Source organism: Podarcis gaigeae (genome assembly GCF_964106915.1).
Source record: "Podarcis gaigeae genome assembly, chromosome: 6".
Classification (NCBI taxonomy): Eukaryota; Metazoa; Chordata; class Lepidosauria; order Squamata; family Lacertidae; genus Podarcis; species Podarcis gaigeae.
Genome location: NC_139682.1, coordinates 87,186,395 through 87,208,716, shown reverse-complemented (window position 1 = coordinate 87,208,716; position 22,322 = coordinate 87,186,395). Strand labels below are relative to the sequence as shown.

The following is a 22,322-nucleotide window of genomic DNA, read 5'->3' as shown; positions in this document are numbered from 1 at the left end:
ATGCGCACAAGCTATTTCTGGTGCTCCACCAACCTGGAAGTGGGAAGCTGCGCAGCACAGTGCTGGTAAGAGCGGGCAATGGCAGCGGGTGGCGGGGGTCGCCGTAGGCTGGATAAACGAGTCCCTCAGGTCTTATCCGGCCTGCGGGCCTTAGTTTGGGGACCCCTGATCTATGCCAATTGTTTCGAGATGGAATTCCCACTCTTTGCCCTGTGAAAAGTGATTGAAAGCTGGCATGACAGGAGTTCGGGAAATGGCTCTGCTGAAGTGTGGGAAATTAGGTGACTTGTGGCGGGAGAACACTGAGTGGCAGTGCTACAAACCCCCATTGAGGGGACCTGGTGTCATGTGACCTATCCCACCAGAGGCGGAGCTAGCTGCTCTGGCACCCAGATTGGCACACATGCGGTGCACTCAGGGGTGGGGCTAGCTACCCACGGGGGCGGGGCAAGCATCTCATGGGGGCACCGCCCATGTCAAGCGTTGAGCGTCCCAGGGGGGTGCTGCTTGCGGCAAGCATCCCGGGGGTGGTGCAGCGATGTCACCCCCCTCAGGGATGACATCCGGGGTGGTCTGCCCCCATCACACACCCCTTCTCCGCCAGTGTATCCCATCCCCACCTGGCAGACCAGCGCTGCTCCGGTGGCGGCGGGGGCACAGAGGGGCTTCAGTAGCACCAATTAAATGATGTTTTTAAGGTTGACAAAAAGAAGGGTTTTGATACAATGAGATCGAGGTTTGAAATAGATCTGCTGGAAAATAATGTGAAAGTGTTATCAAAGATGTACAAAAAATTATGGAAGGAAGGTTTAAAATTTACTAAAAGAAAATGTGATGAAAATGATGTATAGATGGTATATTACACCTGTTAAGTTAGCAAAAATGTATAAAGTCAGTAATAAATGTTGGAAATGTAAAGAAAAAGAGGGAACATTTTATCACATGTGGCGGGAATGTAAAAAGGTGAAATGCTTCTGGGAGATGATATATAATGAGTTGGAAAAAATGTTGAGATATACATTTATAGAGAAACCAGAAGCATTTCTATTGGGCATTGTGGGGAGTGACATAAATAGAAAGGAATGTAAGCTTTTTTTATATGCAATAACAGCAGCAAGAATATTATTGGCCCAAAAATGGAAGCAAGAAGAGTTACCGTCGATTGAAGAATGGAGGATGAATTTTATGGACTATGCAGAATTAGATAAACTAACAGGAAGGATTCGAAGCCGGCGAGACCAGAAATTCATGGAAGACTGGAGTAAATTTACAGACTATTTGAAAAGTAATTGTGAAGAACAGACGATGTTTGTAGGGTTGCAAGACGTTTTGTGAGGAGTATTATTAGAAGTATTGCAAAAATGGAGAAGGGGAAGGATGATTTGTTAAGAGATGTAAAGGCAATATAAAGTTAAGAAATGCATAAGTGGTTAAAACGGTGGGTCATCAGAGGTGCTGATGGAAGTCTAAAAAGATTGTATAAGTGATACGTTTTGTGGTACATTTTATAATTTATATGTTAAAATTAATAAAAAAAAATTTAAAAAAATAGAATGGCATACCAAAGACAAAGAAGTTAAGACATTGGGCTAGAGATTTTGGGTATAATATCCAACTTTCGTCTTGGGGAAAGTTATGGAAAGAAGAAATAAAATTTACTGCATGCTGTTTGTTGAAAGAAAATTATATGAAAATGATGTATCGTTGGTATCTACGTAACACCGAGCAAAATTGCTAAAATGTACAAAACAAACTATAAAATGTGTTGGAAATGTAAACAGAAAGAGGGCACTTTCTACCATATGTGGTGGACATGCACATTGGTGAAGGCTTTCTGGGAAATGATATATAATGAGTTAAAGAAAATATTTAAAAATACATTTGTCAAAAAACCAGAAGCCTTTTTACTAGGTATAACAGGTGAAGACTTTCCAAGAGAAGATAAAAAACTTTTTATGTATGCAACGACGGCAGTGAGAATGCTACTAGCCCAGAGATGGAAAGAGGGAGAAGTACCAACAAAAGAAGAATGGCAGGTGAAACTGATGGAGTATGAGGAGATGGAGAAACTGATGGGGAAGATCCGAAGTAAAGACACTTGTGAATTTTTTAAAGGTAATTATGGTTATTGTCAGAGCCACCCGAGGTCCCAGCTCACAAGAGACCAAAATCCAGTCCAAGTTATATACAAAAGGTTTTATTGAAGAACATTGTTGTCGTTACATCCAAGCTCCGTGGCTCAGCATCTGTTACCCTTAGATGTTAGAAGTCCCCTCTGAGTCAGTCCCGCCCCTGCACCAGCTTAAGAGGCTTGTACTGCTCCACCTTTTCCTCTCCTTCCTTTTCCGCAGGGTCTTCCTGCCCCCCTGTGCTCCCTCCCTCCGGGACTCCCCCGAGGCTGAGTCTTCTGACGCCTGCTCCCCCCTCCTTCGTGCTTTGGGACCAGGCTCCTCCTCAGGGCTCTCCTCATTTCCGCGTGCCTCCACATTTGAACTTGGTGCGCGTACGTTGCCTCTGACCTTCCTTTCGACCGTTACGCTACTCTCGGTACTACACTCCTCCCCTTCCGGCAGGACGTTCTGCTCCGAACTCCTTCCCCTCTCTGCTTCCTGTTCTGCTCTTTCTGACACACTGGCAACTCCACCCCCTTCACTCCGTTCCGACGGAGAGGCCGGTCCCGATCTCCAACCCCCACTGGGGATTCCCTCTTCGTTCCCCTGCTTCTGACTGCTTCCCTCTCTACTGCCCCTTGGCCTGACCAGGGGGGCTCCCTTTTGGGAATCCTCGGATTCACTTGACGGACTCACTGACAACCTCGGGTCGTCGTCGTCCTCTTCCTCGTCGCCCTGGGACCCCTCCCCCTCGCTCTCTGTCCCTGAAACCCTGACAGTTATATAATAGATAGATAAGGGTAAAAGATGCAATAAATTTAATCTTAAAGATGGAACCATGGAGGGAGGGAAGGAGGTCTAAGGGTTTGAAAGAACTCTGTATTTTAATGTTTGAAATGGTTTTTTTTAATATATATATATTTTCAAAAACTTAATAAAATATTATCGCGTGTGTGTATATGTGTATATGTGTATATGTGTATATGTGTGTGTGTGTGTGTGTGTGTGTGTATATATATATATATATATATATATATATATATATATATATAAACAAATCACCCACAGGAAAAAAAGAAAGAAAGATAGCGCTTGTTTTCCATTTTGGGGCTAACCAGGGCAAACCTTTCAGATTCCAACGTGGGTGTGGTAAAATAAGTTTGGTGTTTGGGAAAAGATTCTTAGCAAGATTTAGAGGTTCACTCTTGGATGTACTCAACTCTACACTGGGAAAAGGGCAAGTTTTTCTGCATCGCGGAAAGAGGAATGCCCTTTGCAAAATGCATGTACCTGTTGTCATTATTGTTGATTTATTCATATCCTGTTTTTCTTAGAAATATTCAAAGTGCGTTAAAGAAAGACACAACATAAAAACATGCTTTGTACTTCAGCTGGGAATCTAGACCCTGTTAAGTGATTGGCAGTCTCTCTGCCTTATAAGAATTTATGCTCTAATTGATAACTGCACATATTTTCAGAGGCAGAGCCAAGCAAGGAATAAGCTTGCTCAAATACTAAATTAGTCTGTAAAACCCACCAACTCTTGCAGCAGATGGGATTACACTGCAGCCAAGAGAGCCTGCTCTTTATTTCATAGTGCAGCTAGATTTTATCAGTCCTTTATCTCCCTCTCTCTCTCCAGATTTGATCCAGGCAGAAAGGCAAGCCACGTGGCAATAATTGTGCTAAGAAAACAAACTAACCTCTGAAGAGAGGAAGAGAAAAGGCAGCTGAGAGGCAATTTACACTGCAGAAGCAAATATACAAATATAAAGAGAGAGTCAAAGCAGATTATGTCACAGCTGAGGCATTATCTTCAATATGTAGGTAGGCCAAAAACTTATGCCCCCAGGGTTGGGTACATAAACACAATTTGTGATTCAAGGACGCGCTTGAGGATTGTGCTGGTCCCGAGGTTAAACCATGTGGCGAGGTCCGAGTCCAGTCCGAGGTCGATGGTGCGGTATGGAGGCTGTCCGTCAAAGCTGAAGTGGGGTCCAAGGCAGGGAGTCGGGTGAGGTCAGGAACTCTGGCAGAAGAGCAGGTCAGGGTGCAGGCAGGAACGGGCTACCAACAATGTTGCTCCCGCAACCTGGGACTGGGGCTGGCTGGCTTTTATCTGCCTCGAGGCATAGGGCGGCCCCAGTCCACAGGTGACTCTCCTCTCCTGGCCTGGAGGCGAGCACTCCTCCTGCGGGAACTTAGTTCCCTCCGCCTCTCTGCCCTGAGCCTCCGCAGCTCAGGAGAGGCTGGAGGGTTACCGGACCCAGAGGCCACCTCAGCCTCCCCTGACGGGGCTGAGAGTGGAGCACCTGCAGGCAATGGATCCTCCACCACTTCAGGAGCCAGAGCAGACTCAACTGGAGCCTGCACCTGAGGATCCAGCACAGGTGAGGATCCGACGAAACCCAGTAACGCAATGAGAGGGAAGCGCTGCCGTGGCCACATTTGAGCAGCTAAACCCCGCCCCAAGCCTCCGCCTGATTGGCTGGCTGCTAGGGGCGTGGCATGGCCCCGAGTCAGCTGAGCAGGGGCCGGAATGCCCCCTGCAGACGCAGGAAATGGCTCCTGCTCACAACTCCTCCCCTCTGGAAAGAGGAGAGGCTTAAGTGGAACCAAATTCTGAAGTGGACCAAAATTCGGTAACCTTGCATAAATTAGTGACCTCATCAAAGTTCACAATTCCTTTGTTGGAAATGCAAAACCTCGAATCATAGAAATCTAGAGTTGGAAGGATCCTTGAGGGCCATCTAACTCAACCCCTCGCAAGGTAAGAATCTCAGCTGAAGCATCCTAATGCAGAGCTATTCTCTTGTGCTACTCAGCTGTATTTCAAACAGAGTGTCATTTCCCAGAGAGGGGAATTTAGCTCAGAATGCTGAATAAGACTGTGAACATGCACAGTGAGCATTCAGCAGAACAAGCGCCTGAAGCCATGTGCAAAAGTTGCTTAACGTTAAACTATCGGCTCGGAGTCTGCTTCCCGATAAGTGGGATCCTAGCACAAGCCAGTCACTGCTCTTCCACTCTAAGCACTAAGGGGAAGATAAGAGTAACTGAATTTCGACCCCACTGGAAGTATTTCACCTTTTCTATATACCGTATTTTTCGCTCCATAAGGCTCACCTGACCATAAAGTGCACCTAGTTTTTAGAGGGGGAAATCAAGAAAAAATATATTAGCCTTTCCGCTTCTCCCAAAGCTTCTCAGGGTTGCCGGGGGAAGCCCAGGTTCCCCCCCCCCCCAGCCCCAAAGAGCAAAGCCAGCAGGATCCCGCTTGCTGTCCTGGCTTTCTCTTTAGTCGCGCGCAGCCTCTCTGGCCGGGAGAAGCTGCACACAGCTATGGCAATTCCCCCACCTCCTGCAAAAGCCCACAGGAGCCGCGCACCCTTTAAGGAGCACACGGCTCCTGCGGGCTTTTCTACGGGGAGGGAGAAGGGACTGACTGGCCGCGCCAGTCCCTTCTCCCTCCTGGAGAAAACCCCCAAGAGCCGCTTGGAGCTTGTGTGTAGCTCTTGGGGGCTTTTCCTGCCTGCCTCCCACCTGCATTCGCTCCATAAGACGCACACACATTTCTCCTTACTTTTTAAGAGGGGGAAAGTGCGTCTTATGGAGCGAAAAATATGGTTTGTGCCTCCAAGTAAGTTCTGTCTGTACTGGTTCTTTTTCTTCTTTGGCGATCCCTCATAGCCGAGTAAGATTGTCTTCCATGAACATGATTTTAACAGTGAGTCAGTGTGGTGTAGTGGTTAAGAGCAGTAGACTCGTAATCTGGTGAACTGGGTTCGCATCTCCGCTCCTCCACATGCAGCTGCTGGGTAACCATGGGCTAGTCACACTTCTTTGAAGTCTCTCAGCCCCACTCACCTCACAGAGTGTTTGTTGTGGGGGAGGAAGGGAAAGGAGAATGTTAGCCGCTTTGAGACTCCTTCAGGTAGTGATAAAGCGGGATATCAAATCCAAACTCTTCTTCTTCTTCTTCCGTAAGTGACTGTGGAGGCCAATTCTGGATCCACATGTCCTTCCACAGTGGGGACATAGGTTTCTGGGCAGGGGTTGATCACAGTGAGGGTTTGCCAAGTGTGCCTTAGCACGTTACTCCCTTGCGTCCTGAGTTCGAGTGTCTTCAAAGCCTATGACACCTTTGGTAAAGGCTGTTCTCCAGCTGGAGCACTCGCAGGCCAGTGTTTCCCAGTTGTCAGTGTTTATACTTTTTTTTCCTTGAGAGAGTCTTTAAACCTCTTTTGTTGACCACCAGCATTACACTTCCTATTTTTAAGTTCGGAATAGAGTAGTTGCTTTGGAAGATGATAATCAGGCATCTGAACAACGTGACCAGTCTAATGAAGTTGATGTTGAAGAATCACCGTTTCAACACTGGTGACCTTTGCTTCTTCCAGTACACTGGCATTAGTTCGCCTGTCTTCCCAAGTGATGTGTAAAAATTTTCAGAGACACCGTTGATGGCATCTTTCAAGGAGCTGGAGATGGCATTTATAAGTGGTCCACGTTTCACAAGCCTACAGTAAGTTTGGTAGTACAATAGCTTTGTAAACAAGCATTGTGGTTTCCTTGCGAATGTCCCAGTCCGCAAAAACTCTGCACTTCAATCGGGAGACAGCTGCACTTGCAGAGCTAAGGTGATGCTGGATTTTGGCATCAGTGTTGAAAAATAACTGCCCAGGTAGGAGAAGTGACCAACATTTTCCAGCGTTACACCATTGAGTTGGATTCGTGGCACTGCAGAGGGTTTGTTTTGTGCTTGTTGGTGCAGCACTTTGGGTTTTTTTGGAAGTTGACTGATAGGCCAAGCTTTCATAGGCTTCTGCAAAGATATTTAGGATGGTTTGGAGGTCATCCTCTGAGCTTTCACAGACTACGTTGTCACCAGCATACTGAAGCTCTAAGACGGAAGTTACGGTAACCTTAGTCTTTGCTTTCAGCCTGCTCAGATTAAAGAGCTTTCCATCTGTTCGATATATGATATCTGCTCCAGAGGGGAGTTTCCCTTTGATGAAGTGTAGGATCATGGCGATGAAAATAATGAATAGAGTTGGGGCGATAATGCAATCCTGTTTAGCACCTGAGAGAGAGCCATTGTTACTTGCGATTGTTGCTGTCATATTATCATGGAGGAGCCGAATGATGTTCACAAATTTATCTGGGCAGCCAATTTTCAGGACAGTCCACAGGGCATTACTTACCTACAGACACACAGGACTCAGCTACATTAGTAAAAAAAAAGAGTGATTTGAATGTGTTATAAACATGCAACACCAGATGGCGCCAGAGAGATCAAAACCTTTCTATTGAGTTTTTACATAGGGTTTTTTTTCCTTTTGTTATAACAATTTTATTTCTGACTTATTTATAACGGTTTTTTCCTGTGCATAGATAATAATAATAATAATAATAATAATAATAATAATAATAATAATAATTTTTATTTGTACCCCGCCCATCTGTTTTTTTAATATAAATATTTATTAGAATTTCCAGTTTAATACAGACATAAATACCACAAAAAAGAAACAAATAATACACAAAAAAGAAAAATACAAAAATATCAAAAAAAACAAATATGATTCCCATCACTTATTTCCGTCACCTTCTGTCTCGGACCTCCTCTCACCTCCCCCTTTTGTATTCCAAATCAAATCTTATTTCCGCAAATTCTTGTTATAGCTTATTATAAATTATCTTAGCCTATTACTCAGCCTTTACATTACAGCTGGTAACCACTTAATTTCAATCCAACATCATTCTAACATTCATTAATTTTACAATATTTCTGTAAAGAATCTTTAAATTTCCTCCAGTCCTCTTCCGCCGACTCTTTTCCCTGGTCTCAGATTCTGCCGGTCATTTCTGCCAATCTCATGTAGTCGATCATCTTCATCTGCCATTCTTCCAGGGTGGGTAAATCTTGTGTCTTCCAATATTTTGCGATGAGAATTCTTGCTGCTGTTGTCGCATACATAAAGAAAGTTCTATCCTTCTTTGACACCAATTGGCCGACCATGCCCAGGAGGAAGGCCTCTGTTTTTTTCAAGAAGGTATACTTAAATACCTTTTTCATTTCATTATAAATCATTTCCCAGAAAGCCTTAATCTTTGGGCATGTCCACCAAAGGTGAAAGAATGTACCTTCAGTCTCCTCACATTTCCAACATTTGTTATCGGGCAAATGATATATTTTTGCAAGCTTGACTGGGGTCATGTACCACCTATAAATCATTTTCATAATATTCTCTTTTAAGGCATTACATGCCGTAAACTTTAAACCGGTGGTCCTAACTGTTCCCAGTCAGCAAACATAATATTATGTCCAACGTCTTGTGCCCATTTAATCATAGCTGACTTCACCGTTTCGTCCTGAGTATTCCATTTCAGCAGCAAGTTATACATCTTTGACAAGTTCTTTGTTCTAGGTTCTAACAATTCTGTTTCTAATTTCGATTTTTCCACCTGGAATCCAATTTTTTTATCCAGTTTATAAGCTTCCATTATCTGATAGTAATGAAGCCAATCTCGTACTTTACTTTTTAGTTTCTCTGTACCCTGCCCATCTGGCTGGGTTTCCCCAGCCACTCTGGGCGGCTTCCATAGAAACCAAAAATACACTAAAATATCACACATTAAAAACTTCCCTGAACAGGGCTGCCTTAAGATGTCTTCTGAATGTCAGGTAGTTGTTTATCGCTTTGCCATCTGATGGGAGGGTGTTCCACAGGGCAGGTGCCACTACCGAGAAGGCCCTCTGCGTGATTCCCTGTAGCTTTGCTTCTCGCAATGAGGGAACCGCCAGAAGGCCCTTGGAGCTGGACCTCAGCGTCCGGGTAGAACGATGGGGGTGGAGACGCTCCTTCAGGTATACTGGGCCAAGGCTGTTTAGGGCTTTAAAGGTCAACACCAGCACCTTGAATTGTGCTCGGAAACATACTGGGAGCCAATGTAGGTCTTTCAAGACCGGTGTTATGTGGTCTTGGCGGCCGCCCCCAGTCACCAGTCTAGCTGCCACATTCTGGATTAGTTGTAGTTTCCGAGTCACCTTCAAAGGTAGCCCCACATAGAGCACATTGCAGTAGTCCAAGCGGGAGATAACTAGAGCATGCACCACTCTGGCAAGTTAGGGTCTCAGCCTGTGTACCAGGTGGAGTTGGTAGACAGCTGTCCTGGATACAGAATTGACCTGTGCCTCCATGGACAGCTGTGAGTCCAAAATGACTCCCAGGCTGTGCACCTGGTCCTTCAGGGGCACAGTTACCCTATTCAGGACCAGGGAGTCTTCCACACCAGCCCGCCCCCTGTCCCCCCAAAACAGTACTTCTGTCTTGTCAGGATTCAACCTCAATCCATTAGCCGCCATCCATCCTCCAACCGCCTCCAGGCACTCACACAGGACCTTCGCCGCCTTCACTGGTTCTGATTTGAAAGAGAGGTAGAGCTGGGTATCATCTGCATATTGATGGACACCCAGTCCAAACCGCCTGATGATCTCTCCCAGCGGCTTCATATAGATGTTAAAAAGCATGGGGGAGAGGACAGAACCCTGAGGCACCCCACAAGTGAGGGCCCAGGTGTCTGAACACTCATCTCCCACCACCACTTTCTGAACACGGCCCAGGAGGAAGGAGCGAAACCACTGTATGACAGTGCCCCCAGCTCCCAGCCCCTCTAGACGGTCCAGAAGGATGTTATGGTCGATTGTATCAAAGGCCGCTGAGAAATCCAGCAGAACTAGGAAACAACTCTCACCTTTGTCCCTAGCTCGCTGGAGATCATCAACCAGTGCGACCAAGGCAGTTTCAGTCCCATGTTGAGGCCTGAATCCTGATTGGAAGGGAACCAAATGGTCCGCATCCTCCAGGCGTGCCTGGAGTTGTTCAGCAACCGCTCACTCAATCACCTTGCCCAAGAATGGAAGATTTGAGACAGGGCGATTGTTGGCCATACTGGCCGGGTCTAAAGATGGTTTTTTAAGAAGCAGTTTAATGACCGCCTCTTTCAGCGGATCTGGGAATGTTCCCTCACAGAGGGAAGCATTCACCACCCCGCAGAGCCCATCGCCCAGCCCTTCCCGGCTTGCTTTTATTAGCCAGGATGGGCAAGGATCAAGGAGACAGGTAGTTGGTTTCACGCGTCCAAGCAGCCTGTCCACATCCTCGGGGGTAACGGATTGAAATTGATTCCATACAACTTGACCAGACAGGGCTCTAGCACTCTCCCGCCCCAGCCCTGCTCCCACGGTGGTGTCTAGCTCCTTCCGAATATGAGTGATTTATCTGCAAAAAACTTTGCAAAATCGTTGCAGGAGATCTTGGGGTCTTTACAAGGCCCCGGGGGTAAAGGTGGTTCCATTAAATTGTGGACCACCTGAAAGAGTCTCCTGCTACTATTTTCTGCAGATGCAATAGAGGCGGTGAAGAAAGTCTTCTTTACCGTCGCTATTGCCACTTGGTAGGCTCGACGTTGAGCTCTAACCTGTGTCCGGTCAGATTCGGAGTGAGTTTTCTGTCACCGACGCTCTAGCCGTCTCAGCGATTGTTTCATCGCCCTCAGCTCCGAAGAAAACCACGGGGCTGTCAGGGCTCCATGCAATCGGGAGGGCGCTTTGGAGCCAGACAGTCGATAGCCCTGGTTAACTCCGCATTCCAGCGGGCCACCAGGGAATCAGCTGAAATGCCATCAACATGGGATAAAACATCCCCTACCACTCTCTGGAAACCATTTAGATCCATTAAGTGGCGGGGGCGGACCATCCGAATTGGTCCCACCTCCCCAAAAACTAGGTGCGTCCCCCCAAAAAACTAGGTGTGTCCTATGGGACGAAAAATACGGTACATAGACAAGAGATACATATAAAAGATTACATACTGATTGTTGTAATAAAAACATCACAGCACCAGCCCTAATAGAGAAGAAAGTTCCAAGGGGTTGATTGTGGCAAGCTGCTGATTCCATAGGTTCACCCTCTCTTTACTTAAAAACAACCACAAAACAGGAAGAATTAAATTCAGGGCCGTCTTTAGCATATCCCCCCCCCCCCATTATTATTTTTTTGGAGGGGGTGAACTCAAGGTTGTTGAGCTTTTTTGGGGGAAGAAAATCGCTCACCTGTAACAACGACGCAGCGAAAATAACTGCTTTAGTTTCCTGACTCGTCAGGAATATTTGACACTACGGAGTTACGGAGTAACAGAGTGATGGAGGAGGGGGATGGGGACTTTCGCTCCATTGCTTTTCACTGCCGCCAATCGAGAGGGACCGGTATACAGTAGGTGCCCCCCAGAATACATTTGGCACCCCCTAGAATTCAGTGCCCGGGTGCCCCGCACCCCTTGCACCCCTGGCTAAAGACGGCCCTAATTAAATTACAAGGTGATAAAATAACCATAATCACAATAATAGAAAGGTTAAGAAGAACAAATGGAGTAAAATATACTGTATTCCATAGTGCAATACAATGTGCTTATTTTTACCAAATCTTCATGAACGTTGCCAAATAAACTCATATTTAGTGGGAATTTGCCACTTGTGAGATTGTTCGGTCATATTAGTGGGGTGGGAGAGCTGGAAAAAGAAAATCATGTCTGGCAACCAATGTGTGTCTTTGGTTTCAGATAGTACATGTGTAACCATGTCTAAAAAGCCTGAGACACAAATTTTCACAGCCTTCTATCGGCTATGGTGGCTCATTTACCAGAAGTAATGTATTTAGCATTAACTTTGCAAGTGTATTCTCAATTCTGACAAAATTAAGACTCCTAGAGCAAAATATACATCAGGATTACCCTACCCCCTGTGGGAATGTTCAGGGAGGCAGGAGAGGATATATTGTTTATTAATATCCTTCCTAACTTGCGCTAGAAAGTTCTATAACTTAGCGGAGTTTTATATTCCCCTTTTAAAAGCACAGCTGAAAGCTGGATGCAGGCTTGTTTAAACCTCTTACTATTAGATTCCTGGTAAGTCCCCTTATATCCCTCTTAAAAGAATGAACATGCCACAATCTTGTTTAAAGTACAGTCATACCTCGGGATAAATGTGCTTCAAGTTAAGTATTTTCAGGTTGCGCTCTGTGGTGACCCGGAAGTTACGGAATGCGTTACTTCGGGGTTTCGCCGCACGTGCATGCGCAGACGGTCAAAATGACGTCATGAGCACACGCTGAAGCGGAGAAACGTGACCCGCGGATGCGTAGATGTGCAGCCGCAGGTTGTGTTCGCTTCAGGATGCGAACGGGCTTCCAGAACGGATCCCGTTTGCATCCCAAGGTACAACTGTATATAAAAGAAGTTTACAGTGGTACCTCAGGTTAAGTACTTAATTTGTTCCGGAGGTCTGTACTTAACCTGAAACTATTCTTAACCTGAAGCACCACTTTAGCTAATGGGGCCTCCCGCTGCTGCTGCCACGCCGCCAGAGCACGATTTCTGTTCCAATCCTGAAGGAAAGTACTTAACCCGAGGTAATATTTTTGGGTTAGCGGAGTCTGTAACCTGAAGCGTATGTAACCTGAGGTACCACTGTACTTACATCATCAGTTCACAGTTGGATCCCTAAAGGCAGGCTTAGTTGCAAAGTATATACATGTGGGTTTATCCCATATGGAGATAATCCCTTTGTCCTCTTTTGGCTGGAAGCATCTCTAGCTAAAAAGCTGCTGGTCCAACAATGGAGGAAGTCAAAGAGGGAGGGAGGAGGGCTGCGTGCCTTGTGCTTTTGTTACCTGCACAGGTAAGGTCACGCCCACCTTTAGTCACATGCAAAAGGAAGAATGTCCCAGCCATAGCTGTCAACGTTCCCCTTTTCTTGCAAGGAATCCTATTCGGAATAAGTGAATGTCCCTTTAAAAAAAGGAAAAAGTTGACAGCTATGGTCCCAGCCCAGGAGGAAACAGGAAGTTCGACTGGCTGGACCAAGCATCCCCTTGCATGTCCACTCTAGGAAAACAAGGAATGTTGTACTTGACTGCTATCTATGTACTTGACTGCTATCCACCCCTCACCCCAAATCGAAGAACCATAGAATCATATGACTTGTAGAGTTTTGCTGGATGGCAGGTGTGCAAAGATACATGTGCTTTATTTTAAAAAGAAAAGAAAGATGAATTATACCTTTTGCAGAAAAGTGTTGTGCTTGGTGGTGTCAAGAGGAGTTTGGACTGGACAGTTAGGAAAGGAAGAGCACTGTTAATTGTGCTCTCTATTTTTTTGTGCCTGAACGACATACTGTACACAGATTATATGCACCCATTCAGTTTTTAAGGTATGAACTCCGATTCCGAATTTGCTGGATTCGATCCAAATAAAATATTATCACTGTTGCCTGATTACACAAAGTTCATTTCCTCCTTTTCAAGAAGTGGATTGTGCCAGTGAACTACGCCAGGAAGCATTACTATTCTGCCTGGTGTTTATCTTATTCCAGAACATCTTCAAAACTCCCTTTGAAACAGATATTATGAAATGCTCTTTAAAAGCATGCGTGTAACTTGCTTGCAAAGAATTGATTGCAGCGTTCCCTGTAGTTAATTAACAGCTCGGCTCAATGATGACAAGCTCTTGATTATGTCGTGTGTTACAACGGGCATGCTTCGTGCTGATATAATGAATGTTGTAAAACAGTTTCCATTATAACCGCCATTTTCACAAGCCCATAACTTTTTGAAACATTTGCTTTGCATGCTTGGCCCCTGCCCAATGTTCATCAGGGGAGGGGGGAAGTTTGACCCCTTTCGCCCCCTTTTGAATTATGAGAAAGTAAAAGGGACAAAAAGAAACACTTTTGCATAATGATATCATAAAACCTCAAGTACTCTGAGTGTAACAGGAACATTTCCTGCCTCTTGCAGCTTGGAACATGACACAGTTGCAGTCTTTTGGGGAAAGGGTTCGTAGTTCGACTCCATTATTCTGAGGCAGGGATGGGCAATCTGTTTCTGTTGAGAGACAACCTCTTTCTTTTGGAAGTCATGGGTTGAGGGCCACATAGGGCAGGAATCCAAAGTGATTTGGATCCTTCCCTTCCCTTCCACATTGTAGTCCCTTGGAACCATGAGCTGGTCTGGATTCAATGCAAGAGTCAGTACAGTTTAAAGGGTAAAGGGACCCCTGACCATTAGGTCCAGTTGTGGCCGACTCTGTTGTTGCAATGCTCATCTCGCTTTATTGGCCGAGGGAGCTGGCGTACAGCTTCCAGGTCATGTGGCCAGCATGACCAAGCCGCTTCTGGCGAACCAGAGCAGCACACAGAAACTCCGTTTATCTTTCCACTGGAGTGGTTCCTATTTATCTACTTGCACTTTGATGTGCTTTCAAACTGCTAGGTTGGCAGGAGCAGGGACTGAGCAACAGGATCTCACCCTGACGCAGGGATTCGAACCGCCGACCTTCTGATCAGCTAGTCCTAGGCTCTGTGGTTTAACCCACAGCGCCACCCATGTCCCTTCAGTACAGTTTAGGTAGCCCTTATAGGACACAGGTAACAGGCAGAGGCAGATTTAGGGGAGTGAAACTGCTCTGGTCCCAAAAATTATATGAAAATGATGTATATAACACCAATACAGATAGCAAAAATGTATAAAACCGGCTCTAACATTTGTTGGAAATGTAAAGAAAAAGAAGGAACCTTTTAACATATGTTGTGGGAATGTAAATAAATTTTTGGGAAATGATATATAATGAATTGAAGAAAATGTTTAAAATGACATTTGTAAAAAAAAATAGAAGCATTTTTGCTAGGGATTGTAGGACAAGACCTGCCAAGGAAAATAAGGAACTTATTTATGTATGCTACAACAGCGGCAAGAGTCTTGATAGCACGAGGATGGAAGAATGAGGAAACCCCGACAAAAGAACAGTGGCAAGAGAAATTGATGAACTATGCAGAACTGGCTAAATTGACATACAAACTGCGAGACAAGAACAACTGTGATTTCAAGGGGGAATGGGAACTTTATACAAATGATTTAAAAACACATCAAAATGAACTGGACTCCTTGGCAGGTTTTGAATAAACATACACAAATTTATTGATTGATAACATGATGGACAGATATGCAAGGATATATACAATTTTATAATATGCAGAGAAAATATGTGCAGCGAAATCAGGGAGAGGAGCTGAGGGAAGTCCTTCGTGGGGAGGAGGGTGGGGGGAATAAAAAAGGGGGGGGATTATGTAGGTGATTATATGGTTTGATAATTTATGTGGAAATTGAGCAAAAAAATTATTATTTTTAAAAAAGAAACTGCTCTGGTCCCATGGATGCTGAGCCTCGGGGGCACCTCAGGGGATGTTAGATTTAGAATGAAGCACGATAAATGGGGGGGGGGCCACAGATTTTTCATGCTGCACAAGAGCCGCTGAAATTTGAGACCCTCAGGCATGGCCGTAGCCAGGATTTTTGTTGGAGGGGGGTCAAGCCTTTGGTTAGGGGCACCAGAACCTCAGTTAGCGATGTGTTTTTATTGATTTTTATTGATTGGGGGGCAGCTGCCCCTCCCTGCCCCCTGGCTACGCCCATGCCCCCAGGTCTGTCACTGTACAGGGCAAGTGTGCAAACACTTTTCTGCCCAATCGTTTTGTGAAAAACAAGCCCACTGCCACCTTTCTTTGTTGTTAGCTAGTGAATGAAGTCATAAGCATGACTGACATTTGGTGGAGTAGCGTAAGGTTCACTTTGAATCTTCTTCTTTTAGTCTTCCCTGGTGGAAAGTGGTTGCTGCCTACAGAAAACAATTTAGAAATCCCAAAGCTTTATTTTTCTACTTATTTTTTAATATGTTTTATCATCTTTAAGCACCAACAAAAAAACCCCATACATTTACATCATTTGTTACAAAAGATATGAAGTTAACAAAAAAATAAACTCATATGTTCTGACAATAAATCTTCTTAAAGTACATCTAACTTCCTGCCGTCACTATACTTCATTTAGTATTTACTAACTTATTGCAAAAACCTATCCATTCATTTTATAATAAAGTATTATTTCTCCTGTGTCCGTGTTTCCTACTTAGTACAGCTACAGAAGTTATTTGAAGGCAGCGACCGAGATCATGCTACAACAAATGTTCTTAAGATATGTTTTGAAAACTTCCCAATTTGCAGTAAATACTTGTTTTGAATTATCTTTCATTTTTTCGGTTAATCTGGCTAGCTCTGCACATTCAACTAATTTTTGTAACCATTCTGACCTGGAAGGGATTTTATCAAACTCAGAGCTTACATGTACAGTTTCATCCTATGAGAGCTCACTTGCAATGTCATTTTCTAGGGACAATACGCATAAAGAATTTAAGCGCTCTTCAGCGGAACAGCCAATTTACTGTGACGATCTACCTTTACAGCATCTGTACTACTGACTCTCAAACTTTGGGCATGTTGAAATATAGACGACAACAACAATCAGTTTGAAACTCAAATTGGGTCTACTAGACCCAATTTTGATAAGTAAAGGTAAAGGGATCCCTGACCATTAGGTCCAGTTGTGGCCGACTCTGGGGTTGCAGTGCTCATCTCGCTTTATTGGCCGAGGGAGCCGGCGTACAGCTTCTGGGTCATGTGGCCAGCATGACTAAGCCGCGTCTGGCGAACCAGAGCAGTGCACGGAAATGCCATTTACCTTTCCGCTGGAGCGGTACCTATTTATCTACTTGCACTTTGATGTGCTTTCAAACTGCTAAGTTGGCAGGAGCAGGGACCGAGCAACGGGAGCTCACCCCGTCACGGGGATTCGAACTGCCGACCTTCTGATCAGCAAGTCCTAGGCTCTGTGGTTTAACCCACAGCACCACCCGCATCCCAATTCTGATGAGGACTAAAATCACTTCTGGGGCTCTCCAGGATTAGGGGCTGTGAAGCTTAAGCTTCATTAGTTTGACATTATTATTATTATTATTACTATTATTATTATTATTATTATTATTATTATTATTATTATTATTATTATTATTTCTTTATTGAATTTATATACTACCCTATACCCAGAGGTCTCAAGGCAGTTCACAGAACAAGATCAACATAAAAACCACAATATATATAATCAAAATAAAAACAACAACCCAGTAACACCCCCCCCTCAAAAAAATCACCCACATTTTAAAAGGGTATAGGATGTCAGATCAGATCAACCAAAGGCCTGGTTTAAAAGGAATGTTTTTGCCTGGTGCTTAAAGGTGATAGCATTCCACAGACGGGGAGCCACTGCAGAGAAGGCCCCATTCTTGTGCTGCCACCCTCTGGACCTCTTGAGGAGGAGAAACACAAAGGAGGGCCGCCGAAGATGATCTCAGGGTCCAGGTAGGTTCATATGGAAAGAGGCGGTCCTTGAGGTATTGTAGACCTGTCCCAGAACAAGACAGACTTTTGGTCTGACCCAGCAGACCTCCTCTTAGGTTGAGCTGGTTTGGGAAGAAGAAGAAGAAGAAGAAGAAGAAGAAGAGGAGGAGGAGGAGGAGGAGGAGGAGGAGGAGGAGGAGGAGGAGGAGGAGGAGTTGTTTGGATTTGATATCCTGCTTTTGAAGGAGTCTCAAAACGGCTAACATTCTCCTTTCCCTTCCTCCCCCACCACAAACACTCTGTGAGATGAGTGGGGCTGAGAGACTTCAGAGAAGTATGACTAGCCCAAGGTCACCGACCAGCTGCATGTGGAAGAGCGGAGATGCGAACCCGGTTCCCCAGATTACGAGTCCACCACTACACCACACTGGCACTAAGGAGCATCCCTCCTACCTTTTGCATTGCTTTCACAGGTCCTTGTGCAGCAGAAGTCTTAGAGAGTGCACAAAAACACTCACCAGTGCAAAGTTTGGAGCAGATGGTGGAATCCGCTCCACCATTTGGCAGATTGGAATGGAACGGACTGGTTCTCCTCAAGCCTACCTTTCCTGACTTTCCTTTATCGTTCCCCCCAGACTTTCTCACTCCGCACACACTCCTCGTTATTTGTCTTCCCACTCCCGACCCGTTCTTTGCGTTGTGTTCCCTCCGCTTTATAGCCATCTTTTAAATTAGTCCTTCAGGTTGACTCATATCTTCCCAAGAGACCATTTCGCCACAACCCCCAAATCACATCCCCCCCCCCGCTAACCCATTTCTTGTTCTTTTGGCCTCACAACTTTTCCTTTTTAACAAAAAACAAAAACAAAACTCATTTCTTCCTTCGTTCAATCTCTTCCTTAATCTTTATTTGGCCAGTGGCTATGGTCCAGGAAGCCCATTTGCACATCGACAGGAGGAGAGTGAGTGTGCACAGCTGGAATCTCTGTCTCTCTTTCAGCACAGTCACTCCCTCCTCACCCCACGGCACTGTGAACCGTATCTGAACCCCAAAGTTTCAGTAGTGACTTGCAAGCTACACCTGCTGAAATCCCCTCTTCCGCACAACCATCCAATGGGCAGGGGCCCTGTCCTCTTTTGTTTTTTATAGATATAATTTTTATTAAATTTTCTGTTTTGCAATTTAAAATACTCATTTAAAGATCCTTAAGATATCCGTGGCTTCCCTTCTTCTCTTTCCATGGTTCATTTTACATATCATAAATCCCTGCATATTTTATAAAAACTATACCATTCGGTATTCCATTATTGCATCCATCAAAACTTGTTTACACTGTTGAATTTAACTTAAGACATCTTAAGGCAGCCCTGTTCAGGGAAGTTTTTAATGTATGACATATTAGTGTATTTTTGGTCTTTGTGGAAGCCGCCCAGAGTGGCTGGGGAGACCCAGCCAGATGAGTGGGGTACAAATAATAAATTATTATTATTAATTCTGCCAGCGTTTTCAGCTGTACACAGTTATTTCCCATATAGTCAATAAACGTTTTCCAATCTTATTTAAACGTATGTTCTTCTTCTTCTCTTATTCTATATGTTAAGTCTGCAAGTTGTACATATTCTGTCAAGTTTCCATTCTTCTTTAGTTGGGACCTCACTCGTTTTCCATTTTGGGGCTAGCAAAACATGGGTCACAGTAGTAGCATACACCTGGGAATTTCAGTCTGAATTACCCCAACAGAAAGGACTCTGGTTTTTTTGGGAAAGTACTTTTAAACATTTTTTCCAATTCATTATGAATCATTTCCCAATACTCTTTTACCCTTTTACAAGTCCACCACATATGAAAGAACGTTTCCTCTCTGTCCTTTTCTGCATCTGGCCTACCGAGGGGAGGGGATGTAAGCCTGATAGCTTTCATTTTTTTAAAAAAAAGATATTTATTAAAGTTTTACAAAGAGAAAAAAGTTACAGAATAAAAAAGAAGAAAAAGGAAAAATACAAAAAGTACAAAAATACATAGGGGGGGAAATGCAAAATACAGAAAAAATAAATAGAAAACAGTTAAAAACAAATCAATCTTTTCATATCTTAGATTTCGTTTACTTATTTCCCTGACCTCCTCACACCTCCCTTTTTTGTATTCCAGTTCACATGGTTAATTCAGCAAATCCTTACCCTCTTTATTTTTATCTTAATTCTATATCTTAACGTATTATAACTTTATATTTTCATCCGTTATCAATCCATTTTTACATATTCTTATTAACCTTGTTGCTAAGGCTGCTTCATTTCAATCCGACATCATTTTAACATTCATTAATTTTACAATGTTTCTGCAAATAGTCCTTGAATTTCTTCCAATCTTCTTCCACCGACTCTTCTCCCTGGTCTCGGAGTCTGCCAGTCATTTCCGCCAGTTCCATATAGTCTATCACTTTCATCTGCCATTCTTCCAGGGTGGGTAGATCTTGTGTCTTCCAATACTTTGCGATGAGTATTCTTGCTGCTGTTGTAGCACACATAAAGAAAGTTCTATCCTTCTTTGGCACCAATTGGCCGGCCATGCCCAGGAGAAAGGCCTCTGGTTTCTTCAGGAAGGTATATTTAAATACCTTTTTCATTTCATTATAGATCATCTCCCAGAAAGCCTTAACGTAAGCCTGATAGCTTTCAGACTGTTTTTGTGAACCAATCAAACCTACTTGCCAGAGTCTCCCTGTTCCCCCCACCCAAAGGGTGGGAAGGCAAATAATAACCTCCTCCCCACAGTGCTGCTACGACAGTACTGCTACAACTTCACTGTCCCCCCATTGCATGAGCCCTAAACAACTTAACACTTCAGGATACGGGGCGACAACACTTTGACAACATTGCAGGATTATCATACAATACTCTCTTGTCAGTCCTGCTCCCAACAATACGGGTATTAACAACACAGGGTTACTCTGAGGGCTGATGTGACCCACATTTTATTGGCCAGAGTGCTAACCCCGCCACTCACACAAAGATGGAGCTGTGGTCTGAACCACTGAGTTTCTTGGGCTTGCTGATCAGAAGGTTGGCGGTTTGAATCCCCGTGATGGGGTGAGCTCCCGTTGCTCGGTCCCAGCTCCTGCCAACCTAGCAGTTCAAAGCACACCAGTGCAAGTAGATAAATAGGTACTGTTGTGGTGGGAAGGTAAATGGCGTTTCCATGTGCTCTGGTTTCCATCCTGTTGTCCTGTTGCACCAGAAGTGGTTTAGTCATGCTGGCCACATGACCCGGAAAGCTGTCTGTGGACAAACGCCGGCTCCCTCGGCCTGAAAACGAGGTGAGCACCACACCCTATAGTCGCCTTTGATTGGCCTTAACCGTCCAGGGGTCCTTTACCTTTTTACCTTTATGAGTATAATAATATTTTCCTGCTAGAGTAAATTGTTAAGTGCTTATTTAAACAGAAGAGGGACCATTTTGCCCCAGCATGCAAAGAAGACATGAGTTTTTATTTTTAAAAAACATGAATCTGGTTTTGTTACTGTTTTGGATATCAGACACAGCACCCTCACAGCTAGGTGAAAGTGGTTTAGTCCTGCTGGCCACATGACCTGGAAAGCTGTCTGTGGACAAACACCAGCTCCCTTGGCCTGAAAGCAAGATGAGCGCCGCAGCCCCATAGTCGCCTTTGACAGGACTCAGCCGTCCAGGGGTCCTTTGCCTGTGCATGCATTACAAATTTTGTGATTCCTTGCATTGGGGAAATTTTTATTTCTTTAATATATGCAATTGTTAATTAGCACAGACCCTTTGAATCATTTTGCAAAGCTATAAGGTAAAGGTGAAGGGGCCCCTGACCATCAGGTCCAGTCATGACCGACTCTGGGGTTGCGGCGCTCATCTCGCTTTATTGGCCAAGGGAGCCGGCGTACAGCTTCCGGGTCATGTGGCTAGCATGACTAAGCCGCTTCTGGTGAACCAGAGCAGTGCACGGAAACACCGTTTACCTTCCTGCCGGAGTGGTACCTATTTATCTACTTGCACTTTGATGTGCTTTCGAACTGCTAGGTTGGAAGGAGCTGGGACCGAGCAACGGGAGCTCACCCCATTGCGGGGATTCGAACCGCTGACCTTCTGATCGGCAAGCCCTAGGCTCTGTGGTTTAACTCACAGTGCCACCCGCGTCCCTACAAAGCCATAGCGCTAAACAAAAAACACAAAATAAATGAGAACAGTTCTGCATATCCTTGAGACTAAACTCTCTGCTTTAGTGGCGTTCCTTTGAGAGGAAAAGCGCGGGCATGGCACTGGGCTCTCTTCCTAAGGATCTTTCCCTCTTTGGATTCATTTCCCCCATCGCACATTCTCTGCACAAGCTCCTTTTGTTCGCTGCTCTGAGCCAATCTCCATGTTGTAGCAGCTGCCCAGATGTTCCCTATCAAACTCCGAGCCATGCCAGCAAACTTTGGCACACATGAAAGTACACTGAGTAATGGGCCTCCACAAATACCGGTCTCCCCTTCTGATTTCTGCAAGTATTTTAAAATGCTAATGGGTTCCACTCAGCTGCAATCTAAAGGAGGCTGTAGGGCTGTGCTGTGTGAGTGTCCAGCAAATTAACAGTTAAAAGTCTATGAGGCGCCTCGGTGCTGCGCTGCCCTGAGGGTCTCGTCTGGAGTTCTCTAACCTTGAACCGCTGTCACTCGCTTTCCTGCTAATAGCTTTCCAGCAGTGGAGCCAAAATCTGGGCATTTTTGTTTTCCAAAATGAAACTGAGCTCAGCTTGCAGAGCAAACTCCATGTTTCCCCCCCTCTGCAGAGGCTGTTGACATGGTCTCAGAGCTGCCTCAGTTCCTTCGACATCTTGCATGCCACCCTTTAAAGGTAAAGGGACCTCTGACCATTAGGTCCAGTCGTGGCCGACTCTGGGGTTGTGGCGCTCGTGA

At 44.8% G+C, this 22,322-nt stretch overlaps 2 long non-coding RNA genes across 2 annotated transcripts in view; one reads left to right on the top strand and one right to left on the bottom strand.

Moving 5' to 3' along the window:
• The first annotated feature begins 3,204 nt into the window (after positions 1-3,204).
• On the top strand, positions 3,205-15,147 carry LOC310846905. Its single transcript, XR_014565608.1, has 2 exons — positions 3,205-3,938; positions 14,858-15,147. It is a non-coding gene; the product is annotated as an uncharacterized lncRNA (long non-coding RNA).
• LOC310846879 overlaps positions 12,623-22,322 on the bottom strand; it is a 278,101-nt gene continuing 268,401 nt past the window's right edge. The window contains exon 3 of the long non-coding RNA XR_014565572.1: positions 12,623-12,640. This is a non-coding gene — a long non-coding RNA (uncharacterized lncRNA). The remainder of the gene's footprint in view (positions 12,641-22,322) is intronic.